The sequence below is a fragment of the Petromyzon marinus genome, unplaced genomic scaffold (genome assembly GCF_048934315.1).
Source record: "Petromyzon marinus isolate PM22_M1 ecotype Great Lakes invasive population unplaced genomic scaffold, UKy_Petmar_22M1.pri1.0 PM_G_Scaffold_36, whole genome shotgun sequence".
In the NCBI taxonomy this organism is placed as follows: Eukaryota; Metazoa; Chordata; class Hyperoartia; order Petromyzontiformes; family Petromyzontidae; genus Petromyzon; species Petromyzon marinus.
This window is the reverse complement of record NW_027422939.1, coordinates 1,303,695-1,323,688: the sequence shown is the minus strand read 5'-3', so window position 1 is coordinate 1,323,688 and position 19,994 is coordinate 1,303,695.

Genomic DNA, 19,994 nt, shown 5'->3' with positions numbered 1-19,994 from the left:
AGAGAACACACACGGGAGAGAAACCCTTCAAGTGCAGTGTGTGTGGGAAGGCGTTTGCACATTCATCTACTCTTGTAGCACACCAGAGAACACACACGGGAGAGAAACCCTTCAATTGCAGTGTGTGTGGGAAGGCGTTTGCACGTTCATATTTTCTTGTAACACACCAGAGAACACACACAGGAGAGAAACCCTTCAAGTGCAGTGTGTGCGTGAAGGCGTTTGCACGGTCATCTACTCTTGTAGTACACCAGAGGACACACACAGGAGAGAAACCCTTCAAGTGCACTCTGTGCGTGAAGGCGTTTGCACGTTCATCTCTTCTTGTAGTACACCAGAGAACACACACGGGAGAGAAACCCTTCAAGTGCAGTTTGTGTGGGAAGGCGTTTGCAGATTCATCAAATCTTCAAGTACACCAGAGAACACACACAGGAGAGAAACCCTTCAGGTTCACTCCGTGCGGGAAGGCGTTTGCACAGAGAACACAGAAGCATCAGAAGATCCACAAGGAGCGGAGTCTGAAATCAGCATGTGAAAGTCAAAGTGCCACCATGAGCCCATCCCTCATGAAACACGAACCGGAAGAAAATCCTAGCTTGGACACTTTTAAAGGTATCGAGGTGAAATATGAAGAAGTGATGGTGAAGAGGGAAGAAGTGAAGATGAAGAGGGAAGAAGTGACGGTGAAGAGTGAAGAAGTGAAGGTGAAATATGAAGTGGTGATGGTGAAATGTGAAGAAGTGATGGTGAAGAGGGAAGAAGTGAAGGTGAAATGTGAAGATGAATATTCAACTCCAAAATGGGACCTTCACATCGATGGAGGCAACGTGAAGCAGGAGGAGAATTCTGACTGTGAGGCAGAGCGAGGCAACTCCCAGCAGTTTGTGGAAGTCGAGGTGTGGGTGGACTTCCTCCGAGACAATACAAAGTCAAGTGGAGACCCGTTAGATGTGTAAGCTTGAGATGATGTCGCTACAATGGATGCACCTTTGTCACAGGCCTTTAATGACAAGAACATGAAGTTGGACACTCAGTTGCTAGGTTCAACCTGCAGAGTAAGGGCGGCCAATCTTTGTGGACCTGTGGGTTGGGTAGATCTTTAACCAGGAGCGAGAGACAATAAGCGCCCAAGCATTCACTATGTTATCATAATAATTGCATTTACACGGTGCTTGCTTAACCGCCTCAGCAACTCGGAGTTTAGTGTCTCTTCTGAAACACTCGAAGAGCAACCCCAAGTAGCAGCTGCCCCTGTGTGGCACAGGGTGGTGGCCCTGCACCAGCCTGCATGTGGACAAGAGCCTGTCAGTAGGGGGCGATGATTGATGCGTTATCTCAGTTGTGTAGTTTGTAGGCAATCTTGATTCGAAGCTTTCGTGACTGCAGGAATCCACACTCTTGAGTTCTTTCGGTAAAGTCACCACGTAGGTAGAAACATAAAATCACGGCGTTTAGATCACAACACAAGCAATCGTCATCAGGTGGGACAACCACAGCAAGAGAAACTGCTGAAGTAGTAGGCGCCTACTCCAGCAGTTTCCTCTTATTGCTGCTGTGCTTGTCCCACCTGATGACGATTGCTTGTGTTGCCATCGAAACGCCGTGATCTATTATTTGTAGCGTAATGTTTAGAATTTGCTACATTTTGACCCAGACGCCAACATGCAACGGCCTACTCGTTTTGAATGACGCAACAATAGTACGTTGTACATACACTATGAAGCAGACGGTGCGTATTTTTAAAATAGCTTCTTGTTAATACGATGTAACGTGATGCAGTCAATTTTGCTGCAGTAATTCAATGTTAATATTCCCGTCAATGATTTAGAATGAATACTTGTCTGATTGTGCGCGTACATGTAACATTTTGTCTGTGAGGGTCAAACATTGAATAAGTGATGGTAGGACAAAGTGTGTGTGTGTTTTGTAAGTAACCTGTACAGAGAACTCGGGTGAGACCCGTTGTTCTTGTGATACAGGTCAAATGGTGTTTTTTGTCTTTCACGAAGCATCTGCCTCTGGAGCAACTCATTGTCTTTGAAATAGGGAGCACGCTCGGATCATTCATCAGTTACAAGGCATACCACTTAAAAGTTACACGTATAGGAGGAGGTACATTCTCTACAACACGAATTGTAGTTTTGTCTTACGTGTTGACGTAGATTTTGTCTAGCTGGGACTAGAAATGCTCCTTGCTGATTCACGTCTGGATGTTCGTTACCTATCGGTTGAAGCAAACCCCACTGCTGTTGTTGAGACGCTGTGCACCAATAAGGGTTCAACACATTGACGGCCTTCAGGCCAGGAAAGTCACAACATTTGCACACGAAGGACGCATTCACGCAAGTACCCCATGCTCCGTTTTGAAGTTTTAAAATGAAACATCTTTGCATTGTGTTGTGTTTTGATTTAGATGATTTTATTTCTTCATTAAAAGTTAATTTTACATCTGGAAGACTTCGTTGAGAAGGACATTTCGCGTGAATTTTCTCTCGTCGTTAAGTAGACGGCCTTGCCGGGGGTCCGGTTCGATGCGGACTTTCACCTGTTTGGGATTGCGGGATCGAGATAAGGCGACACGGAGCTGCTGGCCGTCTGCAGATCGATTCCAACGTAATCGAACGTCTGTCCCTGCACCTCCGTCGTTCGCATGCAGGGGGCGCGTGTAGGTTTACAGCGCCCCCTGCATGAAAACGACAAAGTGCAGCATTCATCACTGATAAAGTTGTGCGCTTATATTTTAAATGTAATTCTTTTATAAGGTGATGTTGATATTGAAAACTGACACATAACCGGCATGCCATAAATAGGAAATTAACTCTGCTTATTCGAATCAATGTATTCATATATGTTGATGAACTGTTTTCAAGCAGATTTTGTGTCTCTAACGGCGGCTACAGGGACCACGTGATTGTTTAAAAATGTCTTTGATTATAACTATAATTGCCTACAATTCGTCATGTGTAGCTTATTTAGACTATAATTTATTCACTACCCAAAATGTATTTACTTGAAAACATAGAGCTGATATTTGTAAGCAATGATTTTTATACGTTTTAAAAAAAATATTTGCACAAATTGAACTTGTTCAGATACAAGGTTCTCAAGACTTTGTTAAAAATCCAATATTTCAGAATTTTGCCTTAACGGAGAATATTTTTTAAAATGTTGGTAAAAATAAAGATTCAGAAATATATATTGTGCCGTGTCTACAATTTTATTGTAAAGTGGAATTGGTAAAAAAAAAAATAGTATTTGTACACGTATAGGCGTTGTGGTCCATAAGTCTGGTGACACAGAGGCGTTGTGGTCCATAAGTCTGGTGACACAGAGGCGTTGTGGTCAATAAGTCTGGTGACACAGAGGCGTTGTAACGGTCCATAAGTCTGGTGACACAGAGGCGTTGTGGTTCATAAGTCTGGTGACACAGAGGCGTTGTGGTCCATAAGTCTGGTGACAGAGGCGTTGTGGTCCGTAAGTCTGATGACACAGAGGCGTTGTGGTCCATAAGTCTGGTGACAGAGGCGTTGAGGTCCATAAGTCTGGTGACACAGAGGCGTTGTGGTCCATAAGTCTGGTGACAGGCGTTGTGGTCCATAAGTCTATGGGCTGTGTTGAGTCTATGGCAGTGTTGAGTCCATGGGTAGTGCTGAATCTATGGGCAGTATTGAGTCTATGGGCAGTGTTGAGTCTATGGTAGTGTTGAGTCTATGGTAGTGTTGAGTCTGTGGGTGGTAGTGTTGAGTCTATGGGTGGTAGTGTTGAGTCTATGGTAGTGTTGTGTCTATGGTAGTGTTGAGTCTATGGGTGGTAGTGTTGAGTCTATGGTAGTGTTGAGTCTATGGTAGTGTTGAGTCTATGGTAGTGTTGAGTCTATGGGTGGTAGTGTTGTATCTATGGTAGTGTTGAGTCTACAGTGAGGGAAAAAAGTATTTGATCCCCTGCTGATTTTATACGTTAGCCCCATGACAAAGAAATGATCAGTCTATAATTTTAATTGTAGGTTTATTTGAACAGTGAGAGACAGAATAACAACAAAATCCAGAAAAACGCTTCGCTACGTGGCCACGAGTGACGGTGAAATATGAAGAAGGGGCGACCCTGAAGCGTGAAGGTCAGGAATCTTCTCCGGGTGCTCCTCCTCCCACGTTTGCAGGCGCCTATCACCGTCATCACAGCATCCCAATGGCAGTATTCTCGACACGAATATCTCGAGACTCAAGGAGGCTATTCTGGACAAATTCATTCGCGTTATTCTTATTATTATTGTAATCCTCATGTGTGTATGTTGAACTTCTTTCGCACAGTACGTAGCAAACCTTGCTATACATCCTAAATAGAAGAGTCATCCTATGCAGAGGCCGGTGCCTGCCAATAAATGTATAATTTCCACCCTCAGGCTCAGATGAGAGCCGTCAAATGTATATTTGACAATGGTGACACTTTGATTTGTGTTTCTGGATAAGGTTAACATATAGGTTGCATTTTGCATTCAAACAGATGCTTATACAGGAATACAGCTTCTGACCTTCAAGTGTGCATAACGTTAATTTTATTTAAGCCGAGATGCCATTCATTAATGTGAATGGAAATAAGCTCAAATATATGTTTTATGAAAGTATACCACATTGATGAAATGTATGGTGTGCATTATTGAAGGTCTGTGAACTTTCTAACAGTTTTCCCAGGAAGTGAAGAAACTTGTCAAGCATTTCTAAAACACTTTATATAAACAAGGTTAATGTTTTAATGGTATCTGTGAAAGCAGAGGATGGAGCTCTTTTTTCATCAGCGGAGTACGGTGCCCACACTCCTCTTACACAGCAACTCTTTGAGTTATGGATCACGCAGAGATCGTAAAACTCTGCACGCCCGACTTGCAGGGCAGCACTGTGGTGTCTGTAAGAGCATTCATTTTTATCTATGCACGTAGTCTTCAGTCTCGGTGGTGCTTTCCTGGGTAAATATTCTAATGAAATATGGATGATGAATGTTAGCAACTGCTCAATCTGCTGTGTGTGTATATATTTACATTTCTGCTCTAATTTGATGCGTGAGAAGGGGAGATCCATTTTTCACTTAATGGGAACCAGTCTTCCCGAAAAAAGACTGCAGTATAGTGGCTGTACAAATATACTTACAGCTTTGTTGAACAGCACCACTCACCTTCATTACAGTGAAGATAACCCATGTATATCGGTTCACCAACATTGATCTGTTGTTCACACATTACTAAGGTTGTGGTTATGGTGGTGGAGACAGAAAAATGCATTTGTGGGGGCTACCGTCCCCCGCCATCACCGAATTGTCGGGGCCGTTGGCCCCCGACTCCCCCATTAAATTCATACCACAACTGCAACACCCGGGGTATGATTATGCCCGTGGGTACCCGTGTACCTCACGGCGCAGCTCTACTCACGCGGTAACCACCGCCAGCAGCATCGCGTGCTTGAATTGTGTAATCTTGTTTCATTTACCTTCGCAGCCGGTCGGAAGCAACTAATTAGGCCGCGCTGCGGAATTCCCGCTCACCAATTGATCTCTACGCGCTACATGCGCGGCGCGTGCCGTGAGCGCCGCTGCTCCTGCACGCCCCCGTACTGGCGCGGGCGAAGTGCAACCAGCGTCACACGATGCAGAGGCTCACCACATCACGCACTAGTGCATTTAATGATCGAAGGACCCTTGCTTTAATTCCCAGGGTGATAGCACGTTACTGCTGCCCCGGCATGGACCCACCCGTGCGAGCGTAAACACGTGGGTAAAATTACTCACTCACGCGCAAACAAAAGAATCACCGCGGGCAGGCTCGCCACACCACGCACCGCCCCTCCGTATTCACAGAGACAACACGACACGGTTTATACCCTACGGACGGTTTATTCCCCACGAATAAACGAACTAGACTGTGCGTGTCAGTACGGACCAGCAGGACAGGTATAACCTATCTCGCTACTGCCTGATACCTAATCGACCTGTCTGCCCTATATTTTCTCTCCGAATTTCGTCCCTTTGTCTTACCTCTCTCCCTCGTACTTACGGTCCGACCTCGCAGCGATGGAGGTCGCGGATAGATGATGCTGTAAACAGAATCTGGCTGTTCTCTGCCCCGTCTCACGGACGTGCGAGTAACAGTCAGGTGACGGCTCCTCGATCCCTCCCTCCTGTTGATCTCCAGTCAAATAAAAAAAATGGCCCCCTGCTTCCCCAAAGCGTCCCTTTTTATCCTCCATTCAAAGCCCTCGCACCGCCCATCCGCGGTGCATCATGGGTAGGGCCGTTAATCCGCGGTGCATCATGGGTAGGGCCGTTAATCCGCGGTGCATCATGGGTAGGGCCGTTAATCCGTGGTGCATCATGGGTAGGGCCGTTAATCCGCGGTGCATCATGGGTAGGGCCGTTAATCCGCGGTGCATCATGGGTAGGGCCGTTAATCCGCAGTGCATCATGGGTAGGGCCGTTAATCCGCGGTGCATCATGGGTAGAGACGCTTAACCCACGCTGCCCCGCTCCCCACCTGTCTGCTGGTCCGTGTGTGTCTTGGGCATCTCCTCACTGCGGTTCTCAGCGAGTTCTCTCCGTGGTAATTTAATTCTAAGTTAAGCCACGGCGCCGCAGTGCCATTTGGCCTAGGGGGGGGGAGGGGGGCGCCTGCCAATTCCCTGACCCTGAGAAACCGTGGGGCCTCTCGGGTAACAACTCAGGGCAGGTGCCCCCCCCCCTCCCCACGAGGCCCTACGTGAGTGTTGTGTGTTTATGTGGGGGGGGGGGGGGGGGGGAGAGAGCTGTGACGGGAGCCGGGTGGCTTCTCGGTCGCAGCAGCACAGCGACGGGCCCGGTGTCGACGGAGCGGCTTCACTGTTGTGGCACCACACAAGTGGTGTCAGCAGCACCTATACACAGACAAAGGTCCCCCATGTAGCCTCTAGCAGGTTGTATGGGCAAGTGATGTTAGTAGCACCTATATACGGACAAAGGTCCCCCAAGTAGCCTATAGCAGGTTGTAGGGGCCAGTGCTGTCAGCAGCACCTATACACAGACAAAGGTCCCCCGTGTAGCCTCTAGCAGGCTGTAGGGGCAAGTGCTGTCAGCAGCACCTATAAACAGACAAAGGTCCCCCATGTAGCCTCTAGCAGGCTGTAGGGGCAAGTGCTGTTAGTAGCACCTATACACAGACAAAGGTCCCCCATGTAGCCTCTAGCAGGCTGTAGGGGCAAGTGCTGTCAGCAGCACCTATACATAGACAAAGGTCCCCCGTGTAGCCTCTAGCAGGTTGTAGGGGCAAGTGCTATCAGCAGCACCTATACACAGACAAAGGTCCCCCATGTAGCCTCTAGCAGGCTGTAGGGGCAAGTGCTGTTAGTAGCACCTATACACAGACAAAGGTCCCCCATGTAGCCTCTAGCAGGTTGTAGGGGCAAGTGCTGTCAGCAGCACCTATACACAGACAAAGGTCCCCCGTGTAGCCTCTAGCAGGTTGTAGGGGCAAGTGCTGTTAGCAGCACCTATACACAGACAAAGGTCCCCCGTGTAGCCTCTAGCAGGCTGTAGGGGCAAGTGCTGTGAGCAGCACCTATACACAGACAAAGGTCCCCCATGTAGCCTCTAGCAGGTTGTAGGGGCAAGTGCTGTTAGCAGCACCCATACACAGACAAAGGTCCCCCATGTAGCCTCTATCAGGTTGTAGGGGCAAGTGCTGTCAGCAGCACCTATACACAGACAAAGGTGTCCCCCGTGTAGGTGATGGTGGTGACGGTGATGGTGGTGACGGTGACGGTGGTGACGGTGACGGTGGTGACGGTGACGGTGGTGACGGTGACGGTGGTGACGGTGATGGTGGTGACGGTGATGGTGGTGACAGTGATGGTGGTGATGGTGTCGATGGTTGTGACCGTACAGGGAGCTGTGCCCGCTACATCGCCACCCTCACTCGGCACAACGCTGCGGAGGGCCAAGCTGCGACCGGAGGAGCAGAAACAACAACAACAGCGACAACAACAACAACAACAGCAACAACAACAACAGCAGCGGCAACAACAGCGACAACAACAGCGACAACAGCAACAACAACAGCGACAACAACAACAGCAACAACAGCGACAATAACAGTGACAACAACAACAACAGCAACAACAACAGCAACAACAACAACAGCGACAACAACAACAGCAGCAACAACAACAACAGCGACAACAACAGCGACAACAACAACAGCAACAACAGCGACAACAGCGACAACAACAACAACAGCGACAACAACAACAGCAACAACAACAGCGACAACAGCAACAGCAACAACAACAACAGCAACAACAACAGCGACAACAACAGCGACAACAACAACAGCAGCGACAACAACAACAGCAACAACAACAGCAACAACAACAGCGACAACAACAACAGCAACAAGAACAACAGCGACAACAGCAACAACAACAGCAACAACAGCGACAACAACAACAGCGACAACAGCAACAACAACAACAACAGCGACAACAACAGCGACAACAACAACAGCGACAACAACAACAGAAACAACAACAACAGCGACAACAACAACAACAGCAGCGACAACAACAGCGACAACAACAGCGACAACAGCAACAACAACAACAGCGACAACAACAACAACAGCGACAATAACAGTGACAACAACAACAGCAACAACAACAACAGCGACAACAACAACAACAGCAGCAACAACAACAGCGACAACAACAGCGACAACAACAACAGCGACAACAGCGACAACAACAACAGCGACAACAACAACAGCAACAACAACAGCGACAACAACAGCAACAACAGCAACAACAACAGCGACAACAACAACAACAGCGACAACAACAACAGCAACAACAGCAGCGACAACAACAAGAACAGCAACAACAACAACAGCAACAACAACAGCGACAACAACAACAGCAACAACAACAACAGCGACAACAACAACAGCAACAGCAACAACAACAGCAACAACAGCGACAACAACAACAGCGACAACAACAACAGCAACAACAACAGCGACAATAACAGCGACAACAACAACAGCGACAACAACAACAGGAACAACAACAGCGACAACAACAGCAACAACAACAGCGACAACAATAACAACAGCAACAACAACAGCAACAACAACAACAGCGACAACAACAACAGCGACAACAACAACAGCAACAACAACAGCAACAACAACAGCAACAACAACAGCGTAAACAACAACAGCAGCAAAAACAACAGCGACAACAACAACAACAACAGCGACAACAACAACAGCAACAGCAACAGCGACAACAACAACAGCAACAACAGCGACAACAACAGCAACAACAACAGCGACAACAACAACAGCAACAACAGCAACAACAACAGCGACAACAACAACAACAACAGCGACAACAACAACAGCAACAACAACAACAACAGCGACAACAACAGCGACAACAACAACAGCAACAACAACAGCGACAACAACAACAGCAACAACAGCGACAATAACAGTGACAACAACAACAGCAACAACAACAACAACAGCGACAACAACAACAACAGCAGCAACAACAACAGCGACAACAACAGCGACAACAACAGCGACAACAGCAACAACAACAACAGCGGCAACAACAACAGCAACAACAGCGACAATAACAGTGACAACAACAACAACAGCAACAACAACAACAGCGACAACAACAACAACAACAACAGCAGCAACAACAACAGCGCCAACAGCGACAACAACAACAGCGACAACAACAACAGCAACAACAACAGCGACAACAACAGCAACAACAACAACAGCAACAACAACAGCGACGACAACAACAACAACAGCGACAACAACAACAGCAACAACAGCAGCGACAACAACAACAGCAACAACAACAACAACAGCGACAACAACAGCAACAACAACAACAGCGACAACAACAACAGCAACAGCAACAACAACAGCAACAACAGCGACAACAACAACAACAACAGCGACAACAACAACAGCAACAACAACAGCGACAACAACAGCGACAACAACAGCGACAACAACAACAGCAACAACAACAGCGACAACAACAGCAACAACAACAACAACAGCAACAACAACAACAACAACAGCGACAACAACAACAGCGACAACAACAACAGCAACAACAACAGCAACAACAACAGCAACAACAACAGCGTAAACAACAACAGCAGCAAAAACAACATCGACAACAACAACAACAGCGACAACAACAACAACAGCAACAGCAACAGCGACAACAACAACAGCAACAACAACAGCGACAACAACAGCAACAACAACAGCGACAACAACAACAGCAACAACAACAACAGCAACAACAACAGCGACAACAACAACAGCGACAACAACAACAGCAACAACAACAACAGCGACAACAACAGCGACAACAACAACAGCGACAACAACAACAGCGACAACAACAGCAACAACAACAGCAACAACAACAGCAACAACAACAGCGTAAACAACAACAGCAGCAAAAACAACAGCGACAACAACAACAGCAACAACAACAACAGAAACAACAACAACAGCGACAACAACAGCGACAACAGCAACAACAACAGCGACAACAACAACAGCAACAACAGCGACAATAACAGTGACAACAACAACAGCAACAACAACAGCAACAACAACAACAGCGACAACAACAACAACAGCAGCAACAACAACAACAACAGCGACAACAACAGCGACAACAACAACAGCAACAACAACAACAGCGACAACAGCGACAACAACAGCGACAACAACAACAGCAACAACAACAGCGACAACAACAACAGCAACAACAACAGCAACAACAACAGCGACAACAACAACAGCAACAACAACAGCAACAACAACAGCAACAACAACAGCGACAAAAACAACAACAGCAGCAAAAACAACAGCGACAACAACAACAACAGCGACAACAACAACAGCAACAGCGACAACAACAACAGCAACAACAACAGCGTAAACAACAACAGCAGCAAAAACAACAGCGACAACAACAACAACAGCAACAACAGCGACAATAACAGTGACAACAACAACAGCAACAACAACAACAGCGACAACAACAACAACAACAGCAGCAACAACAACAGCGACAACAACAGCGACAACAACAACAGCGACAACAGCGACAACAACAACAGCAACAAGAACAACAGCGACAACAGCAACAACAACAGCAACAACAGCGACAACAACAACAGCGACAACAACAACAGCAACAACAACAGCGACAATAACAGCGACAACAACAACAGCGACAACAACAACAGGAACAACAACAGCGACAACAACAGCAACAACAACAACAGCGACAACAATAACAACAGCAACAACAACAGCAACAACAACAACAGCGACAACAACAACAGCGACAACAACAACAGCAACAACAACAGCAACAACAACAGCAACAACAACAGCGTAAACAACAACAGCAGCAAAAACAACAGCGACAACAACAACAACAACAGCGACAACAACAACAGCAACAGCAACAGCGACAACAACAACAGCAACAACAGCGACAACAACAGCAACAACAACAGCGACAACAACAACAGCAACAACAGCAACAACAACAGCGACAACAACAACAACAGCGACAACAACAACAGCAACAACAACAACAACAGCGACAACAACAGCGACAACAACAACAGCAACAACAACAGCGACAACAACAACAGCAACAACAGCGACAATAACAGTGACAACAACAACAGCAACAACAACAACAACAGCGACAACAACAACAACAGCAGCAACAACAACAGCGACAACAACAGCGACAACAACAGCGACAACAGCAACAACAACAACAGCGGCAACAACAACAGCAACAACAGCGACAATAACAGTGACAACAACAACAACAGCAACAACAACAACAGCGACAACAACAACAACAGCAGCAACAACAACAGCGCCAACAGCGACAACAACAACAGCGACAACAACAACAGCAACAACAACAGCGACAACAACAGCAACAACAACAACAGCAACAACAACAGCGACGACAACAACAACAACAGCGACAACAACAACAGCAACAACAGCAGCGACAACAACAACAACAGCAACAACAACAACAACAACAGCGACAACAACAGCAACAACAACAACAGCGACAACAACAACAGCAACAGCAACAACAACAGCAACAACAGCGACAACAACAACAACAGCGACAACAACAACAGCAACAACAACAGCGACAACAACAGCGACAACAACAGCGACAACAACAACAGCAACAACAACAGCGACAACAACAGCAACAACAACAACAACAACAGCAACAACAACAACAGCGACAACAACAACAGCGACAACAACAACAGCAACAACAACAGCAACAACAACAGCAACAACAACAGCGTAAACAACAACAGCAGCAAAAACAACATCGACAACAACAACAACAGCGACAACAACAACAACAGCAACAGCAACAGCGACAACAACAACAGCAACAACAACAGCGACAACAACAGCAACAACAACAGCGACAACAACAACAGCAACAACAACAACAGCAACAACAACAGCGACAACAACAACAGCGACAACAACAACAGCAACAACAACAACAGCGACAACAACAGCGACAACAACAACAGCGACAACAACAACAGCGACAACAACAGCAACAACAACAGCAACAACAACAGCAACAACAACAGCGTAAACAACAACAGCAGCAAAAACAACAGCGACAACAACAACAGCAACAACAACAACAGAAACAACAACAACAGCGACAACAACAGCGACAACAGCAACAACAACAGCGACAACAACAACAGCAACAACAGCGACAATAACAGTGACAACAACAACAGCAACAACAACAGCAACAACAACAACAGCGACAACAACAACAGCAGCAACAACAACAACAACAGCGACAACAACAGCGACAACAACAACAGCAACAACAACAACAGCGACAACAGCGACAACAACAGCGACAACAACAACAGCAACAACAACAGCGACAACAACAACAGCAACAACAACAGCAACAACAACAGCGACAACAACAACAGCAACAACAACAGCAACAACAACAACAGCAACAACAACAGCGACAAAAACAACAACAGCAGCAAAAACAACAGCGACAACAACAACAACAGCTACAACAACAACAGCCACAGCGACAACAACAACAGCAACAACAACAGCGTAAACAACAACAGCAGCAAAAACAACAGCGACAACAACAACAACAGCAACAACAGCGACAATAACAGTGACAACAACAACAGCAACAACAACAACAGCGACAACAACAACAACAGCAGCAACAACAACAGCGACAACAACAGCGACAACAACAACAGCGACAACAGCGACAACAACAACAGCGACAACAACAACAGCAACAACAACAGCGACAACAACAGCAACAACAACAGCAACAACAACAGCGACAACAACAACAGCGACAACAACAACAGCAACAACAGCAGCGACAACAACAAGAACAGCAACAACAACAGCAACAACAACAGCGACAACAACAACAGCAACAACAACAACAGCGACAACAACAGCAACAGTAACAACAACAGCAACAACAGCGACAACAACAACAGCGACAACAACAACAGCAACAACAACAGCGACAACAACAGCGACAACAACAACAGCGACAACAACAACAGCAACAACAACAGCGACAACAACAGCAACAACAACAACAACAGCGACAACAATAACAACAGCAACAACAACAGCAACAACAACAACAACAGCGACAACAACAACAGCGACAACAACAACAGCAACAACAACAGCAACAACAACAGCAACAACAACAGCGTAAACAACAACAGCAGCAAAAACAACAGCGACAACAACAACAACAACAGCGACAACAACAACAGCAACAGCGACAACAACAACAGCAACAACAACAGCGACAACAACAGCAACAACAACAGCGACAACAACAACAGCAACAACAACAGCAACAACAACAGCGACAACAACAACAGCGACAACAACAGCAACAACAACAGCGACAACAACAACAGCGACAACAACAGCGACAACAACAACAGCAACAACAGCGACAATAACAGTGACAACAACAACAACAGCAACAACAACAACAGCGACAACAACAACAACAGCAGCAACAACAACAGCGACAACAACAGCGACAACAACAGCGACAACAGCAACAACAACAACAACAGCGGCAACAACAACAGCAACAACAGCGACAATAACAGTGACAACAACAACAGCAACAACAACAACAGCGACAACAACAACAGCAGCAACAACAACAGCGACAACAACAGCGACAACAACAACAGCAACAACAACAACAGCGACAACAGCGACAACAACAACAGCGACAACAACAACATCAACAACAACAGCGACAACAACAGCAACAACAACAACAGCGACAACAACAACAACAACAGCGACAACAACAACAGCAACAACAGCAGCGACAACAACAACAGCAACAACAACAACAACAGCGACAACAACAGCAACAACAACAACAGCGACAACAACAACAACAGCAACAGCAACAACAACAGCAACAACAGCGACAACAACAACAACAGCGACAACAACAACAGCAACAACAACAGCGACAACAACAGCGACAACAACAGCGACAACAACAACAGCAACAACAGCGACAACAACAGCAACAACAACAACAGCGACAACAACAACAGCAACAACAACAACAATAACAGCGACAACAACAGCAACAACAACAGCAACAACAACAGCAACAACAACAGCGTAAACAACAACAGCAGCAAAAACAACAGCGACAACAACAACAACAGCGACAACAACAACAACAGCAACAGCAACAGCGACAACAACAACAGCAACAACAACAGCGACAACAACAGCAACAACAACAGCGACAACAACAACAGCAACAACAACAACAGCAACAACAACAGCGACAACAACAACAGCGACAACCACAACAGCAACAACAACAGCGACAACAGCGACAACAACAACAGCGACAACAACAACAGCGACAACAACAACAGCAACAACAACAGCAACAACAACAGCGTAAACAACAACAGCAGCAAAAACAACAGCGACAACAACAACAGCGACAACAACAACAGAAACAACAACAGCGACAACAACAACAACAGCAGCGACAACAACAGCGACAACAACAGCGACAACAGCAACAACAACAACAGCGACAACAACAACAACAGCAACAACAGCGACAATAACAGTGACAACAACAACAGCAACAACAACAGCAACAGCAACAACAACAACAGCGACAACAACAACAGCAGCAACAACAACAACAGCGACAACAACAGCGACAACAACAACAGCAACAACAACAGCGACAACAGCGACAACAACAGCGACAACAACAGCAACAACAACAGCGACAACAACAACAGCAACAACAACAACAGCAACAACAGCGACAACAACAACAGCGACAACAACAACAGCGACAACAACAGCAACAACAACAGCAACAACAGCAACAACAACAGCGACAAAAACAACAACAGCAGCAAAAACAACAGCGACAACAACAACAACAGCGACAACAACAACAACAGCAACAGCGACAACAACAACAGCAACAACAACAGCGACAACAACAGCAACAACAACAGCGACAACAACAACAGCGACAACAACAACAGCAACAAAACAACAACAACAACAGCAACAACAACAACAGCGACAACAACAAGAACAGCGACAACAACAACAGCAACAACAACAGCAACAACAACAACAGCAACAACAACAGCGACAACAACAACAACAGCAGCAACAACAGCGACAACAACAGCGACAACAACAACAACAGCGACAACAACAGCAACAACAACAACAGCAACAACAACAGCGACAACAACAACAACAGCAGCAACAACAACAGCGACAACAACAACAACAGCGACAACAACAACAGCAACAGCGACAACAACAACAACAGCAACAACAACAACAGCGACAACAGCAACAACAACAGCAACAACAACAACAACAGCGACAACAACAACAGCAACAACAGCAACAACAACAACAGCGACAACAACAGCAACAACAACAGCGACAACAACAACAACAGCGACAAGAATCAGCAGCGAGCTGCCATGGAGAGAGCCGGCGGTGCCGGCGGCGGCGGCGGCAGCGGAGGGAGGAGGGCGGAGGAACGGAGGAACAGCGGCGCGCTCGCACAGCCCGCGGGCGTAGGGGGTCACGCGAGGTCGCCCGCGGGAGCCCCCCCGCAGAGCGGCGGACGCGGCGGAGAGGGCTCAGCGGCGCGAGTTGGGGGGGGAGCGGCGGGGAGATGGGCGGAGGGCGGGAGAGGGAGAGCGGCGGACTTGGGGCGGCAGCGGTGGGACGCGGGAGAGCGAGCGCCGTGGGAGAGGCGGGAGGTTCGAGGCCGGGGGCAGGCGCCGGAGCGAGAACGCCGGGAACCTCCAGGCGGAGAGGCCGCGCCAACATGGCGGTCTGAGACGGGAGGGGAGGGAGAGAGGGGGGGGGGCGCGGGGGGAGGATCGGGGGGGGCGGAGACGGGAGGGGGGGGGGCGAGAGAGCGGTCGGCGTGGTGGGCCCGGCTCAGGGAGAGTCTGCGGCGGGTCAGGAGGGGCGTAGGCGACGTGGGCCTGGCGATTCCCTTCGGTGGCGGAGAGCGCGGGAGGGCGGGGGCGGTCGACGCGCCGCCGCCGCCGCCGTCGCCGGCCACGGGCCGGAGGGACGTCGCCCGTCCCCCGGGCGGCCCCCGCTCGGGCCGATGAGGAGTCTCGTCGTCGCCGTGTCCTGCTGGAGCGAGCGGCGAGCGCCCCCGCTGGCGGCCGCGAGAGCCGGAAGTTCCCCGTTCACGTGGGCGGGGATCCCGAATTGTAGAGAGGGGGCGGCAGTCAGCTGCTCGTTTGTTGTTGTTGGTTGTTGTTGTTTATCGTTTATTGCCAGTCGGTGATTACAGTTGTCACGTGTGAGGTTTGACGTCCCTTCAGGAGCATGCCAGTGACACGGGGTGTCTGCGACACGCTGTGTTTGTGTGCGTTGTGTTCAAAGCGATGCACAAAAACTCGTAGGCAGAAACACGTTACAAGTTGTCGCATTTTTGTTTAACATTCCCACAAGCACTCAGAGTCTGTGGGTCTCTGTGTGTGGTGAGTCTATGGGTCTCTGTGTGGTGAGTCTATGGGTTTCTGTGTGGTGAGTCTATGGGTCTCTGTGTGGTGAGTCTATGGGTCTCTGTGTGGTGAGTCTATGGGTCCCTGTGTGGTGAGTCTATGGGTCTCTGTGTGGTGAGTCTATGGGTCTCTGTGTGGTGAGTCTATGGGTCTCTGTGTGGTGAGTCTGTGGGTCCCTGTGTGGTGAGTTTATGGGTCTCTGTGTGGTGAGTCTATGGGTCCCTGTGTGGTGAGTCTATGGGTCTCTGTGTGGTGAGTCTATGGGTCTCTGTGTGGTGAGTCTATGGGTCTCTGTGTGGTGAGTCTATGGGTCCCTGTGTGGTGGGTATATGGGTCTCTGTGTGGTGAGTCTATGGGTCTCTGTGTGGTGAGTCTATGGGTCCCTGTGTGGTGAGTCTATGGGTCTCTGTGTGGTGAGTCTGTGGGTCCCTGTGTGGTGAGTCTATGGGTCTCTGTGTGGTGAGTCTATGGGTCTCTGTGTGATGAGTCTATGGGTCTCTGTGTGGTAAGTCTATGGGTCCCTGTGTGGTGAGTCTATGGGTCTCTGTGTGGTGAGTCTATGGGTCTCTGTGTGGTGAGTCTATGGGTCTCTGTGTGGTGAGTCTATGGGTCCCTGTGTGGTGACTCTATGGGTCTCTGTGTGATGAGTCTGTGGGTCTCTTGTGTGGTGAGTCTATGGGTCTCTGTGTGGTGAGTCTATGGGTCTCTGTGTGGTGAGTCTATGGGTCCCTGTGTGGTGAGTCTATGGGTCTCTGTGTGGTGAGTCTATGGGTCTCTGTGTGATGAGTCTATGGGTCTCTGTGTGGTAAGTCTATGGGTCCCTGTGTGGTGAGTCTATGGGTCTCTGTGTGGTGAGTCTATGGGTCTCTGTGTGGTGAGTCTATGGGTCTCTGTGTGATGAGTCTGTGGGTCTCTGTGTGATGAGTCTATGGGTCTCTGTGTGATGAGTCTATGGATCCCTGTGTGGTGAGTCTATGGGTCTCTGTGTGGTGAGTCTATGGGTCTCTGTGTGGTTATTCTATGGGTTCCTGTGTGGTGAGTCTATGGGTCTCTGTGTGGTGAGTCTTTGTGTCTCTGCGTGGTGAGTCTATAGGTCTCTGTGTGGTGAGTCTGTCTCTGTGTGGTGAGTCTATGGGTCTCTGTTTGAGTGAGTCTATGGGTGTCTGTGTGGTGAGTCTATGGGTCCCTGTGTGGTGAGTCTATGGGTCTCTGTGTGGTGAGTCTATGGGTCTCTGTGTGGTGAGTCTGTGTCTCTGCGTGGTGAGTCTATAGGTCTCTGTGTGGTGAGTCTGTTTCTGTGTGGTGAGTCTATGGGTCTCTGTGTGAGTGAGTCTATGAGTGTCTGTGTGGTGAGTCTATGGGTCCCTGTGTGGTGAGTCTAGGGGTCTCTGTGTGGTGAGTCTATGGGTCCCTGTGTGGTGAGTCTATGGGTCTCTGTGGGGTGAGTCTATGGGTTTCTGTGTGGTGAGTCTAGGGGTCTCTGTGTGGTGAGTCTGTGGGTCTCTGTGTGATGAGTCTATGGGTCTCTGTGTGGTGAGTCTGTTTCTGTGTGGTGAGTCTATGGGTCTCTGTGTGAGTGAGTCTATGGGTGTCTGTGTGGTGAGTCTATGGGTCCCTGTGTGGTGAGTCTATGGGTCTCTGTGTGGTGAGTCTATGGGTTTCTGTGTGGTGAGTCTATGGGTCTCTGTGTGGTGAGTCTATGGGTCACTGTGTGATGAGTCTGTGGGTCTCTGTGTGGTGAGTCTGTGGGTCCCTGTGTGGTGAGTCTATGGGTCTCTGTGTGGTGAGTCTATGAGCCTCTGTGTGGTGAGTCTGTCTCTGTGTGGTGAGTCTATGGGTCTCTGTGTGGTGAGTCTATGGGTCTCTGTGTGGTGAGTCTATGGGTCTCTGTGTGGTGAGTCTATGGGTCTCTGTGTGGTGAGTCTATGGGTCCCTGTGTGGTGAGTCTATGGGTCTCTGTGTGGTGAGTCTGTGGGTCCCTGTGTGGTGAGTCTATGGGTCTCTGTGTGGTGAGTCTATGAGTCTGTGTGGTGAGTCTGTCTCTGTGTGGTGAGCCTATGGGTCCCTGTGTGGTGACTCTATGGGTCTCTGTGTGGTGAGTCTGTGGGTCCCTGTGTGGTGAGTCTATGGGTCTCTGTGTGGTGAGTCTATGAGTCTCTGTGTGGTGAGTCTGTCTCTGTGTGGTGAGTCTATGGGTCTCTGTGTGGTGAGTCTATGGGTCTCTGTGTGGTGAGTCTATGGGTCTCTGTGTGGTGAGTCTATGGGTCTCTGTGTGGTGAGTCTATGGGTCCCTGTGTGGTGAGTCTATGGGTCTCTGTGTGGTGAGTCTGTGGGTCCCTGTGTGGTGAGTCTATGGGTCTCTGTGTGGTGAGTCTATGAGTCTGTGTGGTGAGTCTGTCTCTGTGTGGTGAGCCTATGGGTCCCTGTGTGGTGACTCTATGGGTCTCTGTGTGGTGAGTCTGTGGGTCCCTGTGTGGTGAGTCTATGGGTCTCTGTGTGGTGAGTCTATGAGTCTGTGTGGTGAGTCTGTCTCTGTGTGGTGAGTCTATGGGTCTCTGTGTGGTGAGTCTATGGGTCCCTGTGTGGTGAGTCTATGGGTCTCTGTGTGGTGAGTCTATGGGTGTCTGTCTTTGTGGTGAGTCTATGGGTCTCTGTGTGGTGAGTCTATGTGTCTCTGTGTGGTGAGTCTATGGGTCTCTGTGTGATGAGTCTATGGGTCTCTGTGTGGTAAGTCTATGGGTCCCTGTGTGGTGAGT